This window comes from Acomys minous (assembly GCF_964271855.1).
Source record: "Acomys minous genome assembly, chromosome: 3".
Lineage (NCBI taxonomy): Eukaryota > Metazoa > Chordata > Mammalia > Rodentia > Muridae > Acomys > Acomys minous.
The window spans coordinates 120,224,554-120,247,924 of NC_140485.1; the positions used below are offsets into that span (position 1 = coordinate 120,224,554).

The 23,371-nt window shown below is 42.7% G+C and overlaps 1 long non-coding RNA gene across 1 annotated transcript in view; it reads right to left on the reverse strand.

The window, feature by feature from the left end:
- Nucleotides 1-2,948: 2,948 nt before the first annotated feature.
- The window catches only part of LOC311594642, a 58,772-nt gene continuing 38,349 nt past the window's right edge, over nt 2,949-23,371 (reverse strand). Inside the window, exon 3 of the long non-coding RNA XR_014778174.1 lies at nt 2,949-3,654. This is a non-coding gene — a long non-coding RNA (uncharacterized lncRNA). The remainder of the gene's footprint in view (nt 3,655-23,371) is intronic.

Here is a 23,371-nt window from a genome sequence, read left to right on the forward strand (position 1 = left end):
TTTTGTTGCTGGTGTTCTGTTTGTTCATTCTTAAGGGGTGACCCTTATACTTGTTCATGTTTATTGCACACTAAAAAGTATTGATGACCTCTGGCTGGGTTGTGATCCCGCCACCGTGCTTTGGGATTTCTCATTTCCACTACTCAGTTGTTTATAGCTTGGTCTCCACCATGTGAACCCCATAGTGCAAGCACAGTGTGTTTACATCAGATTCCTTTTGTGTCCTGTACAGCTTCCAGGCTAAGTGGACCCTTCCTCTAGGGTCCGTTTTCTGTTGGGAAAATCATGATTGACTAAGACTACACTGAAAGGATCTGAACTATTCAGCCTAGCTGCGTCACTCTTGCCTGGGTGAAGCACCTCACGCGTTTGTGGAGCAAGCCACTCTGAGCTAGCTTCAGCCCGTCTCTTTGTCTTCCCTGGCTCTCTTCAGAAAGGGAACTGCTCTTCATAAGTCAAGCCCACCAGTAAGTGGCTTTGGGATATGAACGAAAGTGAGGATTGATGGATGAAGCTGCTTTTGGCACCTTCACCACACATTCATGCTGGGGAAACACCTTGCTGCTACTGAACAGCTCTCCCCCCCCCCCCCCATCCTCTGCGCAGGAGGACAAGCCGGGGAGATGGGAGGGGAACAAAAAGATAGAGGCAAATTATCTTCATCCCTTCATCCTGCCCCTCTTCCCTGGTGGCAGTTCTCATTTGAATTCATTTCCTCTTTAGAGAGTCTTTCTGAGTAGGCCCTGAAGGCACAGGATCAAATTTATCAGGCTTCCTTTTTTTTGTCAGTCTACCACAGCCTCCGTTCCTTCTAATTCTATCATCACCCGAACTCTTTGAAATCAAATTGAACCATATCCAAAATGCATGTTTGTGTTTCTCGGCATAGGCAGAAGTTTTAGCTCTCCAGGGAAGATGTTAACCTCACTGATTTCATAATTGGCCCTCAGCACACACCACTGGAGACCTGATGTTCTCCCCAGTCCTCTTCCATCTCTTGCTTAGCAGGAGTTAGAAAGGGAGCTGCTTCACGAGAGGCATACTGTGTGTCCTCAGGTTTTTAATAAATCTTTCTGTTGGCCACATTCCCCTTTCCTTTGCTTTCCCCTCTGTTGCTATATGCACGTTTTAGTTTCACACTGAATTTAAAATGGCCAAGACCTCCACAGTTCAGTAAAAAAGTCACTTGTACTCTAAATGTAGAACTCGGTAACACCAAGAACTGCTAATGTTGTCAATATTGAGTACTATTAAGTATCTGGGAGAATATGGAAAGGTATGTGCACATTTCAGGGAAAATGATTGTGAACCCATTTTTTTGAGCGTCTCCTAATTAATATTGAGTATGCCCATACACAAACTGAAAACCATCTGTGGTGTATAATGTAACAGTTATGCACTCACTCCCTTAGTATCATTTTTCTCTTCTCTCCCCAGCTCTCTCCTTCCTCTCACTGATAGGATCTCATGCATCCCAGCCTAGCTCCAAGACCACTGTGTAGCTGAGCGTGGCCCTGAATTTCCAGTCCTCTGCTTTTACTTGCTGAATGCTAGGATTACAAGTCTGCGTTGCCACTCCTGGGCCATATGGTGCTAAGGACAGAAACCCAGGGTGTCAGTCACCCATTGAGTGACTGTCTACAGCTCCTCTTTCTTGTCCTTGATTTGTTGCCTGGTACCAGTGTAGGGCTTAAAGATTCACCAGAGTAAGTGACTACTCCATGAACGTGGCAGGGTTCAGAAAGCTGGTGGGAAGTCTTCTTTAATAAAGCATCACTTCCCATTCCACCAAAGGAGCTTCTTTGCTTGAGTCTCTGTGACAACTCTAGAGGCCTCTGAATTATATATAACTGAGAAAACATGCTGCTAACCATCAAGGGACCAGAGTGGGGGGGGGGGTCTCTGCAGGGGATGGATTAAGCAGGAATTGTTTCAATAGCAGGAAGAAGTTGGGCAAGAAATAACATAAAGACAAAAGGATTCTTCTCTGACTAGAAGCACATAAGACAGGCATTTGTTAAAATATATTTGTATTAATCATAAATCAGCGGGCGTGTGATGCGTGTTGATCATATTCACCCTCATCCTTGCTCCAACTCATGCCAGATAGATATATACCTTACAACTCCCTCTCAACTTTGTATCCATATATACATATATGTATGTTTATACATATGCACATAAACACACACACACTAATTGCAATTTGTTCTGCTCATATGTTTATGGCTGTGGTCTACCCACTAAACAGGATCAATCTACTATGGGACACACCCTTTAAAAAAAAACCTCATCCTCCTTCCCCAAGAAGCCATAACTGTCAGCAACTCCTTGGCTAGAGGTTAGGCTCATGAACTCTTTCCCACTCCAGGCTAGAGCGCTGACTGGCTTGATCCTGTGCAGGTCTTGTGGAGGCCATCTTGTGCTGCTCAGTTCATGAGTACATGCAAGAGCTTTGTCATATGTGGAAGATTCTGTTTAGCTCTGCTTCTTAGGATCCCTCTGCTCTGTGTCACCTGTAACTCACTATGTAGACCAGGCTGGCCTTGAACTCAGAGACTGATCTGTTTCTTCCTTCCTAACACTGTGATAAAAGCGATGCAACACCAGGCACAGTTGGCATTCAACACTTTCCCCAACTCCTATTCTCCGGAAAGCCTCTACTCTGGAAGTCTGAAATATTAAAAGATAGCCAGTAACATGCCCTTGGCCACCTGCCCATAAAGGGACATCTGGGAGAGAGGCTTTGTGCTCTTTCCTAATAGAAGATACAGACTACTCAGGGGCTATCTCCTTATGCATCTTTCCACATAGGGAGTAAATTATGAGAACCAGCCTAGCTGTCCTTCCTTCATTAGTCAAGATGGGAGACATGGCAGCCCTTGAAGAATTATAGACTGCAAAGCAAGGAAGAACACAAGTGTGCTTTTTTTATTTGTTTGTCTGGTTGTTGTTGTTGTTATTGGTTAGAGTTTTCTCTACCCCCAGGGCTCTTGGCAATTGTATTAATTTGGTGACTCCTTGTTATTGAAGACGTGTCATATTTGTTGGCATTCCTGCTCAGATGGAAAGGTATCCTGGGACTTGGGCACCCAGGAACCACACAGTTGGAAGAGGAAGCATCCTCAGCAGAGGAGCCGCAGGCCTGGAGGGAGGCTATCCCTGGCTGAGCCGCAGGCCTGAGGGAGGCTATCCCTGGCTGAGCCGCAGGCCTGAGGGAGGCTATCCCTGGCTGAGCTGGAGTGCCGCGGTGCAATAGCTCTGCTTCACTTCTCCTCCTCAGGGTGGCAGCTCCCAGGGGCGGGTATCCCCAACCGACCTGTGCAGCTCAGGCACCTCAGCCCTGATCCACTTCTTCACCTCAGCCTTTCTTCACTTTTTTCTTTCTTGGCTTCTTCCAGTGAGAGAGTCACACCAGGCAGCAAATCTTATCAAAGAGACTTATTGGAAGGGATGAATCCAAGGGCGGCTGCCTTTTTTCCTGGGAGAAGATTAGCAGGGAACTGAACAGTAGACCGGGCTTATATAGGATTTCTTGGGAGCCAGAGCTTTCCAGGGAGGAGATTTCCAGGGTGAATATTGGTAGGATTTCAAGACTTGCGCTTGTGGGATTTTTCTTGTAGGGCAGGCTCTGGTCACTCTCCCACCTTGGGTCTGGAAATGACAGTGACAGCCATTAGAAAATGACCTTTGGGGGCTGTTAAGAAAGCAGAGGAGGTGAAGGCTGGTTGCTGGAGTTCCTGAGGCAGGGGCCTGGCCACTTTCCTACATTGAGAGTTTACAAAGTTTACAAAGCATACAATGATTACAAAGGGACTCTCCACAGCAGGGAGGCTTTTTCTGTCACTTGACTGTGTGTGAATAGCCAACAATATTTGCAACATTTTCTAGTATCAGCACTTGTCTTGATGGGTTCCCTTTGGCTTATGTACATGCAGATGCGTCAGTCACAGAAGGCCATGGCAGTTTCATACACAATATATACAGTCCCCCAGAAGCTACAACATTAAAGAAAATGACAGTCCCTCTTTCAAGCAACCATTAGCAGAGTCAGTGTCACTTCAGGATGGGCCATGTCTTCACGGGTTACTGCTCTGTAGACATCTAACTTAAACTGAATGTTGTCTCTAAATGATCCTGGGGTTTTGCTTAATTTACTTCTATTTTGCATTAAATGCCTTGCTACATTGTCCAAACTAACCTCAGACTCCTAAAGCTCGAGATATCCTTTCATCTCCGCCTCCCAAATAAATGGGTCTGCAGCATGTGTCACTGAGCCTAGCCTCAACAGAAATTTTTTAAATGCAGAAAACTGTGTGTAAAATCTTTCTCCAAAACATCTTCCCTTCAATTTGGAAACAAAATATACCAAATGAATTCAGTGTTTTGGGAAGATTATAGTTTTCAGAATAAGACCCAATTTCAAATTTTCTTGTTTGTTTTTGTTTTGTTGAGACAGGGTTTCTGGGTATAGCCTTGGCTGTTGTTTTTGGTTTTGCTTTTTTTTTTTTTTTTTTTTTTTTTTTTGAGACAGGGTTTCTGAGTGTAGCCTTGGCTGTCCTGGACTCACTTTGTAGACCAGGCTGGCTTCGAACTCAGAACTTGCAGCGATCTGTCTGCCTGTCCCTCCCTACGTACTAGGATTAAAGTCATACGCCACCACACCTGGTTGATACTTTCCTTTTCTAAGCCTTCAAATCTTCAAGAGCAAAAGTACACATATTTAAAAGCATTTATAAGGATTAAAAATAATGTACATTGTTAGCACACTAGTCTGCATCTTTAGGCCAGATCCCACAGTGTGATAGGCCACATGTCCCCACAGCTCTGCCTAGCACAGAGGATTAAGAAGCAGTCTGTGCTGTGACTTGACAGCTCTCTACCTATGATATTTGTTTCTTTTACTTGGTTGTTTGCCATGTCCACTATCTCAAACTAAATCACAGAATGTGACACTTCCCACTGCACCTCACCTCAGGTCTATAAAAGCCTTCTATGTCCTTTGTTCTTGAGATTTGCTCAGAGAAGAATTCTTAACTGCTCTCAAGAGGCTCTTGTTTCTGTCCTATTGCTCTCTGTCCTGCCTCCATTTTAGTCTCACTCTTAATGAAGTGTCTCTCCAGGTCTTAATGGAAGCCTGTCCTTCCCTCTGAAGACACAACATGTTTAGACCGCCTTAGAGTGAATTGTTTCTGTCTAATGTTCATCTTGAGGTCTCTTACCATCACCTCTGAGGTCTTTCTCCGAATAAACTGAATTTCTTCTGAATAGAATTATGTGCCAGCTTCTCTTATGGAGCTAATGATACTGTCTTATTATTATTTTTATTATTATATTTAACATCTGAAACATACGAAGTGATTATAGATGCAGATCTTATACTTGTTAAAAGACAGATTATAGATTTAAATGTGAAACATGGAACTATTAAAATTCGGCAGGAAAATGTAAGAGAAAAATATCTCAGAGCTCTTCAGTTTAGCCATGGTACGGCATAACAGAAACAGTGTGATCACTAAGATAAATGCTAACGAGTTGGACATTATTATTCTTTCTGACTGTCTTGTCGAAGTGTCCTCGGAGAGTCCTCTCAAAGTGTCCTCTCCGTCTGTGGGCTCTGGCATTGATACCTATCTGAATCCTCAGAATTCCACTAATTGCAGCTGGAAAAAACCACGCCCCTCTCCGAGCCACTTGAGGTGATTATGAGCTGTAGACAATCTAAAAGCAGCTCATATCACACACTTGGGGTTAAAACACAAACAGGCATGGTGGTATCCATCTCAGGTACCCAGCGGTTTGAAGCTGAAGGACCCAGAGTGCATGGCCAGTCTCTGTGCCTTATAAAATTGTCTGATTACTTAACTAATTAGTTAAAACTCAAGTGTAGAAATGATCTAGACACTTCACCAAAGATTAGGAAGAAGACAGATGGGTTTATGAAAAATGTTCAGATTTTGGGCTGGAGAGTGGCTCAGTGGGTAAGTGTTCCCATATCAAGTGGCTTACAAGCACATGCAACCCCAGCTCCACAAGATCTGACACCTCCGCAGGTACTTACATGCGAGAGCGCACGCACACGGTCTCTCTCACAGGCACTCTTAAAATTAAAAATAAATATTAAAAATTCTCAAATTTTATGTCATCACAAAATGGCAAATTAAAAAAAAAATCATGACATCTACTTCACACCCACCAGAATGGTCCCCGCAGTACAAGCCAGTGTCGGGGAGAACGCAGAGCAGCCGGCGCAGGCTCACTGCTGAGGAGAAAGCAAGCGGTGAAAAGATCTCTGGAAGGCAGTGCAGCAGGTGCTTGCAGAAATGGGCATCCTCTTGCCACCAAGTCAACCATCACACTTGTTGCTGTTTTCCCAAATCACCTGTAAACGTATATCTACTCACAGATCTGGACACAACTCCTATAGCAGTTTTATTCACAGGTGCCAAAACTTAGAGGCAAGCAAAGTGTCCTTTCATAGATGACAAGCTAACGGACCACAGTATGTGGGTGTTCTAGAGTCTCAGTAGGTGCTAAGAGTAAATGAGTTATCAAGACAAGATGCTACGATGGAAGGAACTTGCAAGCATACTGTCATGTGGAGGAAATGGCTCTGAGACACTTTCATGAGTGAGAAAGAAATTTGAACTAAGGAGAGGGTAGCAACACGGTTATATGCCAAGGATGGGAGGGAGCATGGAAAAAGAGGGTAGGTGTGGCTAGCCCCGAGAAGATTTAGAGGATAAGAAAGCTATTGTTTGAGGTCCTATAATGATGGAAAAGTTTCACCATGGATTTGTTAAAAACCCATAGGATTTAAAAACACAAACACTGAACTCTAATGTAAATGATGAACATGAAAATAATGTGACAATTGTTTCCTTATCAGGTGTTACAAAGTGCCACACTGATGCCAGGTGCTCACAACGGTGGGCCAAGGGTGGGACAGGAGCGTGAAAGCTTTCTATTTTTCACTCAAGTTTTCTGTAACTGGAAAACTGTTTCAAAAAGTAACTACTCCAGATTTTTTTTAAATTAAGTGCTCAGAGGAAGAATAGCAGGTTACCAAGAAGAGACTTGATACCCTATGAGCATATACAGGGGGAGGAAATCCCCCTCAGTCACAGTCATAGGGGAGGGGAGTAACGGGTAAATGAGAGGGAGGGAAGACTGGGAGGATACAAGGGATGGGATAACAATTGAGATATAATATGAATAAATTAATAAAATATATATTAAAATTAAGTGTCAAATACCTGGAACAGTGACCAATCTCTATTACTTGTTGTCGCCTGGGAGTATATCCATCACGCAGCAGCTTCTGTAGACAGCTAAGGGTACCCAGCATATCTGGCTTTCTCATCCTCTACGTTATTGACATTTTGGGGGACACAATTTTGCGTTTGTGGCTTTCCCTGGACATTGTATGATGAGCACCACTCCTGATCTCTCTCCAGCAGAGGGCAGACGCATCCTTGACCCCAGCTGACCTCCAGTTACCCACAAGCCCATTCTCAACAACCTAAACTGTCTCCGGACATTGCCCAGTGCCCATGGGGAAGGCTGAGAATGCTCTCAGTGCTACACCACTGAGCTGTGTTCTTTTGAAGGAAGCCAGAGACCCTCCGAGACTGCAGTGAGCACGTGTGCCGCATTGAACAGTGTTCCCAAGTGAAATGCAGAAGGCGTACCACCGGGTATGACCCTTGCTTTGAAACTTGAAGCCACAATAAGCTAGGCTTGTAGAGCAATTTGGCTCGTTGAAAGCTCAAGGCTGGCAAGACTTTTCGATGAGTAAAGGCACTTTCTGCCAAGCCAGATTGCCTGAGTTTGATCACATATTACTCTCTAACATCTATCCTTTACATGCTTACAACCCTCCCAACATATAAATAAATATACTAAAAACACCTTTTTTTTTTTTTTTTTTTTTTTTTTTTTTGAGACAGGGTTTCTCTGTGTAACAGAGCTCTGGCTGTCCTGGACTCGCTTCGTAGACCATGCTGGCCCCGAACTCAAAGAGATTTTCCCTATCTCTGTCTCCTGAGTACTGGAATCAAAGGTGTGTGCCACCACACTCAGCCCTAATGAAAGCATTTTTAAAGAAAATTGAAAGGGGGATCGTTTCTGCATTTAGTGATTTCAGCCCAAAAGGATTTAAATAAAGTCAAAGCCTTTATAACCACATTTCCCTTTGAAAGAAGTACAGAAGCCAGGAACGGCAAATCCCTGCGCCAAAAAAAAAAATGATCATTTGTCACCTAATTTTTGTTTTATTTTGCCTGAATGAATGTTTGGGCCCTGTCACTACTTCATGGCATCATCTTTCCAAGAAAAAAAAAAAAACCTCTCAGATTAGTCACAGTTTCCCTCACTAATCCCAGCATTAGCCATCGAACCATCAAAGGGTCTAGAAAAAGTAAAGACCCTGTTATTTGTTATTTGTTAGGACCAGAGGGGATTTTCTGCATACGCTTCAACTGAGTGGATACTCCCTGACTGTTATTGAAGTTTGGAAGCTGGGAGTTTCCAGGGGATGTGCTAAGCCTGATTTGCCTGTGTGTGTTTTGATTAGGTACTAGCCAAAAGATTGTATTTATGTGTTTATTTGTGTAAAGAACGAGGGATTTTAGCACAGGCCTCAGTCCAGGGGAATTCGTGGTTCAATAAAGCCTAACAGCCCAAACAGTAGACGAGTCATCCTCTCAGCTGCTTCTGCCCTCGTTTCCTTATCAAAAATAAACAGATCTTCTATGAAAGGGCTTCAGATGGGTCGGCATTCCTTTCTCATCCAGACGTCTTAATTAAGCTAAGAGATGCTGCTGCACGTTCAGGAAGGACAAGTAAACAGTAATGTGTGAGACAGACAGGGCACCATTGGCTCTAGCTTCAAAAAAAGCTGCCGGACCTAGCACTGCCGAGCTCCCTTCGGTTTGGAGCAGTCTCACTTGTTCCCCTGCGCGTTTAGATACATGGGTAATGATTTGGTCGGAGCTAGGTAGTGGGTCCCCACAGAGGCACCCATGTGTTCTTTAATAGGTGTGTGTGTGTGTGTGTGTGTGTGTGTGTGTCCTGTGATTCTTCCAGTAGACATATACAAACCATAAGGTAGATCACAAAATGCATCTTGCTCAGATATTTATGTAAATCTAGAATTGGCTGGAGAGAGAGAGAGAGAAAGAGAGAGAGAGAGAGAGAGACAGAGAGAGAGAGAGAGAGACAGAGACAGAGACAGAGACAGAGACAGAGACAGAGAGGCAGGGAGAGAGAGACAGAGAGAGACAGAGAGACAGAGAGAGACAGAGAGACAGAGAGACAGAGAGAGACTGTGGAGGCCTAACCCCTCTTCCATCTCTTCTTCATGAGAACATAGGAAAAGGGTCAAGATCACCTTTAATATGTGGTGGAAGCCAATGTTAAATAGAGGAGATGAAAACGGTAGAGTTACAGAAGGCTGCTCAGCCATGTGTGCTGTTGCATGCTCATGCATGATATAAGTGTGTAGCCTGCCCTGCTCCTGGTGGGATACCAGATAGAGAACAAAAGATAACTTTTTCCCTAATTCACCTCAGATGGCCATTACCCAGTCTTTTCAAATCATTCATCTCTTTGTTTTCAGGGAAACTATGAGTGGGCAGTTAACTTCCCTCTGAGCGTAGGAAGTGGACCAAAAAGGCAGCTTTTACCATTCTCCAGGTGACTAGTCTTGTCTTCTCAGTCAGAACCTAAATAAATGTTAGCAGAGTGAGCAACAGTATGAGCTTCCTGGGGGATCTGAATTTCTTCCCAGGGAAGGGATAGCTCTTATAGTACCATGTGTGAGATTAAGTTCTCACAGCAACTCCCAGAGTAAACTGGAAGTCCTGCCAGAAGGCAACAATTTTAGGGGAAAGTTGAACACATTCAGAATTTCAAAAGTCCTTCTCTGTGAGCAAGCATTTTATGTAGAGAAAATTTACAAGGGACATTTAAGAAGATCTATTTAATACTGAATCAAAGAACTGTCATATTAAGCCAGTTTACCTTTGGCCTGAACAGTGGAAAGATTGGGATTGCGACCTTGTGGCTGACAACGGAGCCTGGCAGCATCCTTGCTTCAGTTCTGTTCAGTGATGCACCATGGCTCTGGGGCTCATGCTTGATACCCATGGGCAATGTAACTGAGCTCCAGAGTTGTCTAAGAACAAGCTCTTCCTCTGGTGGGTTCTTCAGCTGCAAACTTTAATAGTGGGGAAAAATCATGTCAAGTCAAATTATAGTTCTACTACTAAATAACCCTAAGTGGCCTAGAAGTATTAAGAGAATTCAAGGCCATCCTGGTCTACACAGAGAGACTCTGTCTTGAGAGTGAGAGTGAAAGTGAGAGAATGAGAGAGAGAGAGAGAGAGAGAGAGAGAGAGAGAGAGAGAGAGAGAGAGAAAGAGAGAGAGAGAGAAATTCACATACTTACAAAGTATGCTAGGGATACAATAGTAACCAAAATGGCTACTCTTGACCAGTAGGGAAAATTACAGAGAAATATATGCAGAGAGACAATTTATTAAATAGATTATGAAGTAATTATATAACAAGGAGGGGGATTGCCTTGTTAAGTCTGAGAGGTTGGATGGAGCGTTCAAAGTAATTAAACTGAGACCTGATGGAATTACACAGACAAAAATGATGTGGAAAGAGATTACCAGCTATTGGTGATAGTGGGTGTGGAGTAGGGATGCAGCTTAGAGATAGAATGGTTGCCTAGATGCACGCGGGCTATGGATTTGATCTCCAGAACTATTGAGAAGAAAAGGTAAGGGAAAATATCAGAAGCAGATGTGAGGACTGATGTTCAGAGGAAAGTGCACTTGCATAGTGTCCAGGAGAGTTACAACTCCTTTACTTGAAATGATGGCAATGATAGCTTAAGGAACAAAGATTCTGAAACAGGAAGGAAAATGAAAGAAGGAGGTGTCGAGTGGGAATGCACTGGTGGAGACAGGAGAATGCTTCTGGTGAGGATCACAAGCCTATGACCTAAATTAGGATCTCACTTTAGAGAACTTCTAGGATGAACCACACATGTGGTGTCCATGTGGCAGGGTGGATGGCTAACACGGTGTGTAGAAGAAAGTTAGTGGCAAAGAAATGCAAGAAGAGACAGCCTTCAGGTCAAGGACGGTAGTACACACCCATTTAATACCAGCACTTGAGGCAGAGTCAGAGGAGGCAGAGGCAGGTAAGTCTCTGAGTTGGAGGCCCGCCAAGGCTATATAGTGAAACCCTGTCTCAAAAGCAAGCAAGAAGGAAGGAAGGAAAGAAAGAAGGAAGAAAAGAAGAGCTATCAAATGAAATCCGTGTTGAATGGGCTTCTGATAATTCACTTTAATTTATAAAGATAAAAAAATGATCCGGGTGCTAAAATCTTTAGTGGGTGACAAGAAGTGATGAGAAGGTTTGTAAACCATCCCCAGGGAAGCCCCTAGCATTTTTCTATAAGCAATTTTTTATTTTACCCCTTTGAAACAGGACGAAAAACTCAGTAGCTTTACAATGACCAGTTTCAAGCTCTAGCCCGGTGGCTGTCTGTATATGCCATTTACTTGAGTGTGTCACTCTCAGTCTTCACGTCTGAGTTCTGTGAATGACTTCAGAAGGTTAGAGAAAGTGAGGGCAGGAGGAGGGGCCATGCCTTCCTAGGGAAGTACAGCAGAATTTCTGGGCCGTGGTTTTCAATCCTCATTACCCATCGGAATCACCAGCAGAACTAAAAAAAATAATAACATTTAAAAAATTCGTAAGCCACCAATATAGGTGCTAAAGTTGATGTGGGCGGGCCAGACTTCAGATTTTTTACAAAGGTTCCCCAGTGAGTCTAAAGGGAAGTTTGGAAAGCACTGTCTGAGGAAAACACAACATTTAAGAAGCATATTCAACGTACACTACTCCAATACAAGCCTAAATTTTCTATTTTGTTCACAAAAATTACCTTAACACCCAGAAAAACTAACTTAGAAAGGGTACTTTTAAAATGTGTTTAGGTGTCACTGTGATTATAAGGCAGATCACAGTACCACCCAGAAACATAAAGAAAGATTGAATTACTTAAATTTATGGGCAAGCTGGGCATAGAGCTATGAGTAATGCTGAAAGCCCAAACACAATTCTAAAGTATTAAATAAACCTAAAAAAATAACTATTAACTATTTCACATATAATAAGCTACCTTCATAATCTTTCTCTCTCTCCCTGCCTTCCTTTCTCCCACTCATTTTTCATTTGGTGAGTATATTTGTATACGGCTTCATGTGAACTGGAAATTTTCCTCTTCTGTATCTCTCTCACGGAGAAGGAATCAGGGTAAGACTACAGAGGTCAATCAAATACTTACTCAGTGGCTAACGGTGGGGTGGCCTGGTTTTCTCCTTCTTTGCACTGAAGATGGGAATAAAGTGGAGTTAGAAAGTATGATGGACTCTGGCTGTTGAGATGTGGCTGGTGGTCTTTTCCGAAGGCTGCCCGAGGGAGGTCAGGTCAACAAAAGTACTATGGTGACAGCTTGAAGGAAGATGAGCTCTCAGGAGCATCAGAACTGTCCATACCTACACACTCACCTATTATATTGCTTCCTTGAAACAACTACCGAATGAGCATTAAGACAAGCCTCTAGAATGCTCATTAACTAGCTGAGTGATCTCGGGCAAACCACTTCAACCACAGTACGGGTTTGTCTTTTCATCCATGAAGAAAAAAAATGGCTCCATGCTTTTCTCCACCTACAGGGTTGTGAGGAAAATGCAAAGGATGCGTGTGAAACCTTTTCACAATGAAACCCTTTGTGTGCCCCCATGCAGAGCAGCAAAGCACTGCTCACATTGTGGTGTAGTGGGTTTGGAGCTCAGGAATTTACTGTAAAAGCAAGGCAGGGTCCTTGTAAGAAGCCCTCAGTTGTAGTGTGGAACCAGAAAATGAACATTGGTGGATGGTTTTGCCTCTGCGTTGTCTGTCATTTTATCTGTGAATGTGCTGTTGTCTGTCTTGAAAACAGACAAGATCCCAGTGGATTCAAGGCTTCCTAAGACCCAGCCCATCTGTCCATTCTCTCTACCACCTGGGGCTGTTTACTGTAAGGTCAGAGCATCTTTGGAAATGGATCCTTGGCTCTCAGGATTGTTCTGCACTTCCTCTCTGTGGATACTCAGGACATGCCTAGGAGAGTCCTGAAGACTAAGCACTGCCTGCCCTTGCCTTTTACAAATACTCCTTCCTGAGCCTCTTTGTACAACATTGAAGCCCCTGAGTGCGCCTCTCTCCTTCATGACAAATCTAAATTGCTGAATACCTTTCTGCACAAATAAACACTTCATTTTTAGATAAACCTGTATTTGACCACCTAGGCTTGAAGTTTGCTGAACTCTTGGCCACCCCTTAAGATAGCTAACTTTCATTGTCTCATCAATGTGTATTACCTAAGAGCCTGAAACACAGTCAGTCATATGTGCATCTGTGACATAATGACACCATTCTCGTTTCCACAAAGGACAACTTAAAAGAGGGAAAGACCAACCTTAAATGTAGGATAGAATATGAAGTGGAGGAAAAAAGGGGAAAATGAGACATCCAACTAGCCATCGGAGCTAATTCCACAATAGATAAACTGTAGTAACTTAACTACAGACAACTCAGATCCACCCAAATAATTACAGCAGTAATAAGAGAAGACTATGTGTTTCTTTTTCTTGTGACTTTGGAGGGAAGTTAGTGGAGAAGAAGTCCTGCTGCGCCCTCTGCCTCAGCCCACGTGTGGCATAAAGACAGAATTTGGGTTACTTAGACCGTGGTGGGGGAAAATGTACACACTGGGCAGGGGCTTCTTGGCTGCCATACTGGGAGCTGTTCTGATTGGTGACACCCTTCCCGCCGTGTTGCATGGAGCCTGCTGAAACCATGAACCAAAACAAATCTTCCTTCCCTTAGTTTGTCTTTATAAGGTATTTGATCACAGAAATGAAAACAGCTAACTGATACATGCCTCCCACCCAAGCCCACCAACAGTCCGTGTTCCCTCTCCAAGTCCCCTTATGCCTGGGACTCTACACTAGAGCTCATGGGCAGCAAGAGTTCTTACACACCAACTTTCTTCCAAAGTCACAAGAAAAGGGGACACGTTCCCTTCTCTTATTATTCTTGTAATAATTTAGGTGGATCTGAGCTATCTGTAGTAAATTACTACAGTTTCTATTGTGGAATTGGCTTTGAGGGCTGAACAAGTCAGCTCCTTGTGTTGAGCAGGCCTGAGACAAGGGGGAGGCTAGTGAAATGCAGCCACGGGCTCAAAATTGGAAAAGAGTGGCTCACGGTTCAGTGATCTAGAAGAATAGTGGTCACTTGCTTATTTTAAAATAGGAAGTAATACAAAATCTGTGGCGAGGGCCTGGAGAGATGCTCAGTGGTTAAGATGCTTGCTGCTCCTCAGAGGACTGATGTTTTGCTCCCAGCAGCCACATCAGGTAGCTCACAACTGTTTATTATTTCAGCTGTAGGGAGCTAACTTCCCCTTTCTGTCTTCTTCACACACACACACACACACACACACACACACACACACACACACACACACAATAAATAAATACTTGTAAGTCCATAATAAAAACCACATTTTTAAAATAGAGATGCAGAAAGTATATCTGCATTTTTTTCTTTGGCTTGATGCTCCAAAGTGGTGGTTGGTGCTGCTCTAGCTGTGGGTCCTGATTCTGAAATTCTTCCTTCATCATGGCCTTCCTGACTGAACTACACCGACTGTTCCTTTGTCTGTGAAGAATATCCACCTCCTGTGGGGATTTCCCTGAACTACAATGTCCTCAAAAGTCCTCAGTGTTCTCTCCTCCTGTCTCACCTCTGACTCTCTCCGCATGCTTAACACCAGTACCCAGCCTTTCCTCACAGGCCAGGCACTGAGCTAAATTCCTCATAATCCTTATGTCAGTTTAGCCTAAGTGTGTCAACAGCCAAATCAGCAGGTCCTAACATCATCCTGGCTTATTCTGTAGGACAGAAAAAAAATTACAGAGTGGTCTTTTGACAGTTCAGGGGACCTGCACATAGCTGAACTGTCCCAGCCACACCACACTGCTACTCCTCGGAGATTATGTCCCCAGTTTCTTCTTTTCTGTTCCCATTATTAATCCCCTTAGAGCTTCCTTACCAGGGTGTTATGGTATTGCTTAGAAGCTTGTTAAGAATCATCTTGTTAAAGTATGTAAAGTTGTAAGGGGCCTAAGAAGGAAGGCAGTCAGTAACTAAGGAGGCATTCGTTTCTACTATTTGAAGAAAGAAACCCAATCCAGGAAGGGTGCAGTGATTCGGTCAAGCTGACATAGTGATGGTAGGCAAAGAGTATTTGCCATTGATTTTACCTTTCGTCCTCTTTCCCCAGTTTCCCAGTTTCCCCAGTTTCCAGTTTCCCGGTCCCACAAGACCAAGGACTCCTTAAAAGTCTTGTGCCTGAGGAGGGTTGACCTCCATGTCCCCAGTTTCCATGTTGGGTGTGTAGCTCTCCAAACTGCTCTAATTTCCTGCCCTTCATCTTTATCTACATCAGCAATTGCTCCATACATGTGATAGGAGGCATTCTAGGCAAAAACAGAGCAAAGCCCACTTTGACTCACAACATAGTTGTTGAGCTAAAAAAGGGGGGTTGAGTTGGGGGGGGTGAATAGGGGGTGAGGGGGTGAGGGGGAGTGAGGGGGGTGAGTGGGGGTGAGTAAGGGGGGGTGAGGGGGGGGTCCAGCTTCAGAAAGAACATCACCTGTCACCTGCCAGACACCACCTGCAGACACTCTGCATTGACAGAAGACAGACACCTTGAACAGATTTCTATGTGGATCTGTGGGGTCCAGGTTTACCTCCACAGCCATTATCTTGAGCAAATGACATGAATTTGTGAGGCTTCACTAAAACACACTGAGGTTCCCTTCCATCCCTCCTGTTCCCAGAGTTCCTTAGTAGATGTGCTGGTCAGCATCTCGAAATGTGCCTTGGAAAGGAATAGGAAGATACATGGAAGAGAAGCGTAGGTGAGGGGAGAGAGTTACCAAGCTCTCATCTGAAGTGTTCTGGGCTCAGGGATTGCTCAGACACTGGCTGTAGCTTGGTTCTACTCCTTGGACGAGGAAGGTGATCTGAGATGTCCCAAGAAAGGTCTCCCACTGGTTCTGGTTCTGCTTACGCTGCCACAGGACTGGTAAACTGAGGACGGGTAAAATGGGCAAATGAAATTGTAACATCCTGTAGACACGTCGGGACGAATCTGGTCATTTCAAGTCCAAGAGTAAAGGATATATTTGAAAATCTTTAATGAACTTCAACCAGCAGGCAAGGAGGTCTTCTTTATCTTTCTTCTGATTTGAAATTATGACAAAGATTCTGCTTCTACAAATGCTGTGAGAAAGGAAATATCCTTCTTGGCCCTGGCCCTGTTCTACATGTTGCTTCTAGAACATATTAAAGGTGTCCTGGATGTCATTTTTAGAAGACAGACATAACAGCTTATTATGATGTAACTTAGGAGGCTGAAGCAGAGGGATTGCTGAGGGTTCAAGGCCATCCTGAACAACAAAGAGAGCACCAGGCCAGTCACGACTACATAACAAGACCCTGCCTCAAACAAAATAATCAAAAGTCATTTTCTCGGGGAGGCTAGACGGTAAATGGCCACTGGGTTAGCAGTGTCTCCTTAAATCTGAAATTAACCCCAGCATGATACATGATCCCACTGCTCCTCCTGGGACTGCACTGCATAAGAAAACACAGAAAGGAATCCTGGCCTCAGCTCCAGGCAAAGTCTATCTTTGAAAAACTGGCCTTTCCTTGCGGGACTGTTGCAACCCCTAGCCTCCAATGTCAATCTTTTGTGTAGGTTTTTACATTTTAAGCAAAAGCAAAACAAAACAAAACAAAACAAAAAATAAGCGCTCATTATAGGATTTATTTTTCTTAATTCTATTTTTTTGCAATCTGTGCAACCAATGTTCATTAAGTGGAGAGCCCCGTGGCTAGCTGGCTCTGGGGTGAAGCTTCTCAGCTTTTACACCTAAGCTAGCAGATCACCAACCCCATCAACCCATCTCTTATCTCTCCTTAATCCAAACCACCATATTGCAGTTTGGAAAGTGGAGAGAAACTTAAAGAACAACAAAGTCCTCAATCATTTTCCCCCTTTGACCATGTTGATGAAAGGTTTTTTTTTTTTTTCAATGCCATGGCTTGCTTTATATATTTAGAAAAACATCATGATTTACAAATTCAACCTTGGGGTAAATTAGGTCATTAAGATTTTGAGGACTTGTGCTATGCTGCAGGCAGGCTTTAAAGGCCATGATTGGGGTGGTGGGCGGTGAGCCTAAATATAACAAACTTCCCAAAAAGGCAATCTCAAACCTAACTGAAGTTGTGCTATTTTTGAAAATGGAAATCCCCGTTTCGCCACACAACCCTGTGGTTGAGCAGTCTAAGAATTCAACCTCTGTGCTGGCCATAGTTCAAAGCCCATCCTTTGCAGAATGCCAAGGGCGCCCCTCTTCCTTCCTGCCACCCACAGGGTCAGTCCTAAATGCTATGGGTTAAACGTGACACCTGGTGTCTGTGGGCTGCCTCTAGTGGGAGATGAATCCTATTTACAATGTAATTTCCCCCTAGGTGGGAGCTTCTCTTTAGAGCATCTCCCCTCCCCCTCCCCTCCCCTCCCCTCCCCTGCCCTCCCCTCCTCTCCTCTCCTCTGCTCCCCCCTCCCCACTGCCCTGACCTTTCCCCAGGCTAAGGAAGGAACCCAGGTCTTCAAGCATGCTGAGTTCAGTTCTGAAAGCATTTCTTTGCACCCTTTATTGTAATTTTAGGTTCGGAACCTTTGTCAACGTTTCTCCGTATGAAATGGCTTATATTTGCTTTTTAAAAGAAAAGGGAAAGGCTTGTGTTTTGCAAAATATAGCTCATGAATTTCCCTAACTTTTACCAGGCCTGAAGAAAAGAAAAATGTAGCTATTTCTCTTTAGCTATAGACTTTAAGTAGAGCAACAATAACAATCTGTCCACATCTTACTCTCCCTCAAAGTTCATTTCCATGTTCTTTTTGAATTGGGTTACATTTGTACTTCAGATGCCAATCAGCCTGACAGAGTCACTTTGGTATTCCTGTTTTTCTGCCATAGTCAATAAAGAAGCCAGTTTCGATACAGACCCCGCCACTCCTTAAGCTGCCTCCCTCTGCTCAGCCTCAGGCAGCAGTGGACAGGCATTGCAAACAGACGCTGACACCTACTTGTAGGTAATTATCAGGCATCTAGTTCTGATATCTTTATATAGTTCCACTGCAAATCCCTAATGCCATCTAACATAATTACTCTTCTTTATCTGTGAGATATGCATCAGCAGATTCAAGCAACAGAGGATGGAAAATACTCATAAAACTAAGCTGCATCTGTACTGAGCATATTAGAATTCCCTAGACAATTCTTAGCACTTTCCCTAAGTACTGCGGTATAGTGATTGTTTCCATCACGTTTATATTGTATCAGAGTGTGTACACAACACTGCGATGATTTAAAGTACACAGAAAGATGTGCATAGGTTGCATGAGATTATTATGCCATTTAACGCAGGAGGCTTGAGAATCCATTGATTTTAGTATTCACAGGTGGTCCTATGGATGCCAAGGCATGACTGTGCCTCAAAAGCCTCTGTGTTAAGAGAACAATTAAAACCACATGTTATTATAGCCACACGCCGAGGCTTCCCACTGCCTCTCCGCAGCATTCTGTTCCCATAGCTTGTTAGACTGAATTCTTGATTTAGTCAGCCTAGGATCAAGAAACAAAGCACAAATTATCACCCACCGCTGTAGTTAGGACCCTATAACATTCAAGGGCAGCATCCCAACTAGAGGCTGAGTGACAGCCAGGTATAAAGGCAGAGGGGAAAAATGCCAGAAGGACATTTCCCAAAATATTCAGGCATAATCTTCAGGAGATGGTCTGTGTCTGCAGTTATATCTTCCTGTTAATGTCTCTCATACACCTGCTTTAGAACATGACAGTTCAGATATATATATATATATATATATATATATATATATATATATATATATTTCTTTGGCTTTATTTGTTATAATAAGCACCCAGAAAAATACCCAGGCCAGTTGTTGTTCACTCCTTTTCACAGATTAAGAAGTGAGACACAAAGTAACAATAATACATGGAAACTAGAGAGATGGCTCAGGGGTTAAGAGTGTTTGCTGCTTTTCCAGAAGCCTAAAGTTTGGTTCCCAGCACCCATAGCAAAGAGTTCACAGTGGCTCATAACTCTAGTTCTAGGTACCCAACACCTTCTCCTGGTGTCCCTTCCATGTGCTCGCACAGGCACACACACAAGTAAACAGTCTAAAATGAAAAGTGGTAATACTAAGTTTAGTACCACTCAGCTTGAGTCTCCCAATGGCCAAATGAAATTGCTGTTCATTTGTGTCAAATTAAAGCAACAGAAAAGCACAATTAGAAGTTGTCAGTACTCCTACTACAAGAACTAGAGGCATAAAAAAAAGAAAAAAAGAAAAGAAAAAAGAACTAGAGGCATCAATGATAGGTTATCACTGTTCTGACGCCCTAGAGAAGAAAAAGTAAAATAAAGCAATAGTGATGCTAATTTATAAGTGAGGGAAAATACAATGTTTTTCTGAGAAAGACGGAGAGTACTCATTCATTGCTGATGGGAAATACATGGATGCGGATCTTTTGGTAACCAGCAAACAAACAGCCATCATAACATCCGGCATTTTCTAAGCATCAAGCAAAGTGACCAGAACAAGCTGAGTTCTGCAGGAGACAGCCACTTGTGTACATACTACCCAATGATTCTTTTTTAATATTAACATTTTTGAGCAACTGTGAAAGAAAGCACATATAATGCAGAAACTAAAAACATTTTACTATTTGACCCATTATAGCAAAAGTATGTAAGCTTTAACCTAACAAAATAAATACACACATTCACAAATGACAGCCAGATACACCATTTCCCCAAAGGGAAACTCATCTACATTTCTACAAATAGTAGAGTAAATTTGCATTTGCATATGTATACAATAGAATACTTAATAATGATGAAAAAGAAAAGCTGTTATCTACAACAAGCCTGTATCTCACAAAAAAATGAATAAAAGAACTTAGATACACCCTAAAAATGTATCTACAAAGTGACTATGTGAAGGTGAAGTACAGTCAAAAGTTAATTTATGGTGATAGAAGCCAAATATTTCTTCTTTACATGGAGGCACTGACTGAAAGGAGAGAAATTTCTGGAGTGTTTAATATTTTCCATAACTTAATCTGAGTAGTAGTTAAATGCTAGCACCTATTTCTTAAATATAGTCCATATTTATGTACATACATATACATGACAATATATATGTATATATACTGTCCATAGCCTATAGATACTTACATATATATATGTGTGTGTATATATAATGTCCATAGCTTATACACACACATCTCTGCGTGTGTATATAGACCTGGTTCACAGATACTGCATTGCTTCCCTCCAATGGCAATTTACATATTATTTTCTGAAATCAGCTCAGAAGGGAACTGCTCTGCCAATAGTTGCTGTAACGTATTATTCAAAGAATAATGAATGGCAAAGAGAAAATGTATACGTGATCAGTACAGATACACTTTAAAATATTATACCTTCAATCTGGGCTTCGTTGAAATCCCATAAGCAGAGCACCCTGATTTGGAAAGGTCGTTCCGTCTATACTTATTTTGTTTCCTGGGCATTTAGTTTTAACTTTGGGTTATCTGTTTTCTTTTTAATCTTGAAGAACTCTTTGATAATTTTACTTAATTCTTCATCTATCAGCTACCCTTGATACTTAATTTCATTGTATGTTTTTAAATGCATTTCTATTCAAGGCTTTATTTCCGAGACCAAGGCTCTGGAACTAGTGGAAATGATCCACAGATGACTGTGTGCACAGGTTTGCCTTCCAGACACAGCACAGAAGCATGGCCAGGTTCTTGACCTAAAAGAGAGCTCCTTGTAAGACTGTAGCAAGTGAAAAAGTTAGGGGTTTTCCCTCTGTTTTTATTAAAACCAAAAACCCAGTTGGCCCCTAGGATACCCAAGCCACAGTGCTACAGACAAAGAACAAAGTTAATAAAAGAATGCATACCATCTATACTGTAACCTGCTGTTTTCAAAGTACTTTCAAAAAGTTTGCCAGATTCTGCCCCGAAAGACAAGGAAAGAAGGAAGGAAGGAAGGGGGGGGGGGAGGAAAGAAGGGGAGGAGGAAGGGGAGGAGGAGGAAAGGAAAACAATTTTAGGAAAGTAAACCAGAAGTTCACAAAAACTAACTGGTAACTGTGATTTGGTGACAGAGCTGGACCTCAGGAGCCTATGGAAATTTTCCTAAAAGTGAATTATTTGAAGTTTCAATGAGTAAAATCATTCATCTGAAAACTGCATTAAAACACTAAGTCAAACAGAGTTTTGCTTAAGAACAGATCTCTTCGTCCTGTGCTACTAAAGATGTTTTAAGTTCGAGCCACTCTCTTCCTGTCTTCCAACAGGATATCTGCCTGGACCTCTTGTGGCCCAAAGTGAGAGCTGTGGCATACCAGTCAAAGGAGCAAAGAGAACTGTCCAATGGCAAGTCACCCTCCAGCTCTCAAGTCAAGGTAGTACTCACATACGTGGTTGGTCAATCTGGAGTTTCCTGGCCTGGTAAACTGAGCTTAATTCCACTTCTACCCACACGTTCCTTATTGGACTGCTCCTGTCTTTCTTTGTTTCCTTTTCTTTCTTTCTTTCTTTCTTTCTTTCTTTCTTTCTTTCTTTCTTTCACAGAAAATATTATGAGTGGCTGATTTCAGGTGTGTGGACAGGCGGCAGGGAGAATGAAGAAGTTTCCTGCTCTGACCGGTCAGCTGCTGGTCCAGCCTGCCCTGGCCCGCCCTCCCCTCAACTTGGTCTCTCCTATAGGAGATGGAGACAGACCCTAATCTATAAAGGCAGCTCTGGCTCCACTCTTGTGTTACACTGACTTTTTCAAAAACAAGTTTTATAGTCCAAGTTGAATGTGGCAGACTGATAGATTCCCCCCCCTCCCCCCACTCTACTGCCACACACAGACACAATTAACCCGGCTGTGCCTGGTAATTTTAATCTTTCGCCACCTGTTTTCAAAAGCTTTTTTTTTTTCTTCTTGGCCCAGCTGGGCCACTTCTTTTCAACCCTTCCTGTTTTTGCTTCCCACTTTTTGCGCCGCTGTGTTTGAGTGTTTGGTTTCTCTGAACGATGAGCTGGGTGGTAATTCCAACTCTTGCCTTATTTCTAGTGAGTTGGGCATGACAAGGGAAGGCCTGGGTTAGGCCTGCAGCTATCAATCAGTCTGTCAGCCAGGAAAGAGAGGGCTTCAGACTGAGGAAGGCGTGGATTATGACAGTGGTTTTCTGTCGCCATATCTGACAGTGGGACTTTTTGCTTGAAACCACATGTGAGACTTGCTTACACAGATTTTTTTCCAGAATATTTATTTTTCTATGGCAACAAAATAAAAATAATAATATGCAGAGACTGATTTAGGACATGCAGGGTTACTTTGTACTGAAGTAGTCTTATTCTTGCCTAAATCCTTTGTCTCTTAGATAAAATGTAGTAACCTCTTTATTTCTAAGTTAATTTAATACAACTTTATAGCAACAGAAATGTACTGAGCTTGAAAGTGTAGTAGCAATGAAAATAATGCTATAATCTAATCAGCAACTTTATAGCTTATACTGTTGTAGCTTTTCTCAAATTGGGTCATTGTAATCTGCCTTGGGACTTATTATCAAAGGCAGAGAGTGTATCTGCTATCTTGCTATTATTACCATTTTGAGACAGAGCCTTATGTGTACCCATTTGGCTTTGGATTCACTTTATATCCAAGGCTTTCTCTACTTGCCAAGTGCTGGTATTTCAAGCATAGGCCATCACACCTAGTTCATGCCTTGCTGTGCATCAAACTCAGAGCTTTACACACACTAAGCAAACAATCTTTTCTGTTGTTACATGATGACAGTATTTCATTAGCTACTCGTTTGGCCTTGTTAATATAATGAAAAAAATCTTTTATTAGGTAAAACAGTAGAATGCATGTTCAGTTACTTCTTACAAAGTAATTTCTGCTCAATCTCTCTTTCCCCAGAGTTAACTAAGTTAAATTGACAAAACTGTGTTTGCATGTTTCTTTGCTCCTTTGAGACAAGGCCTCAGGTATCTGAAGCTAGTCTTTCCTGTGTTACACAACTGAGGAGTGACCTTGAACGTCAGAGCTTCCTTCCCTTACCTGCCCC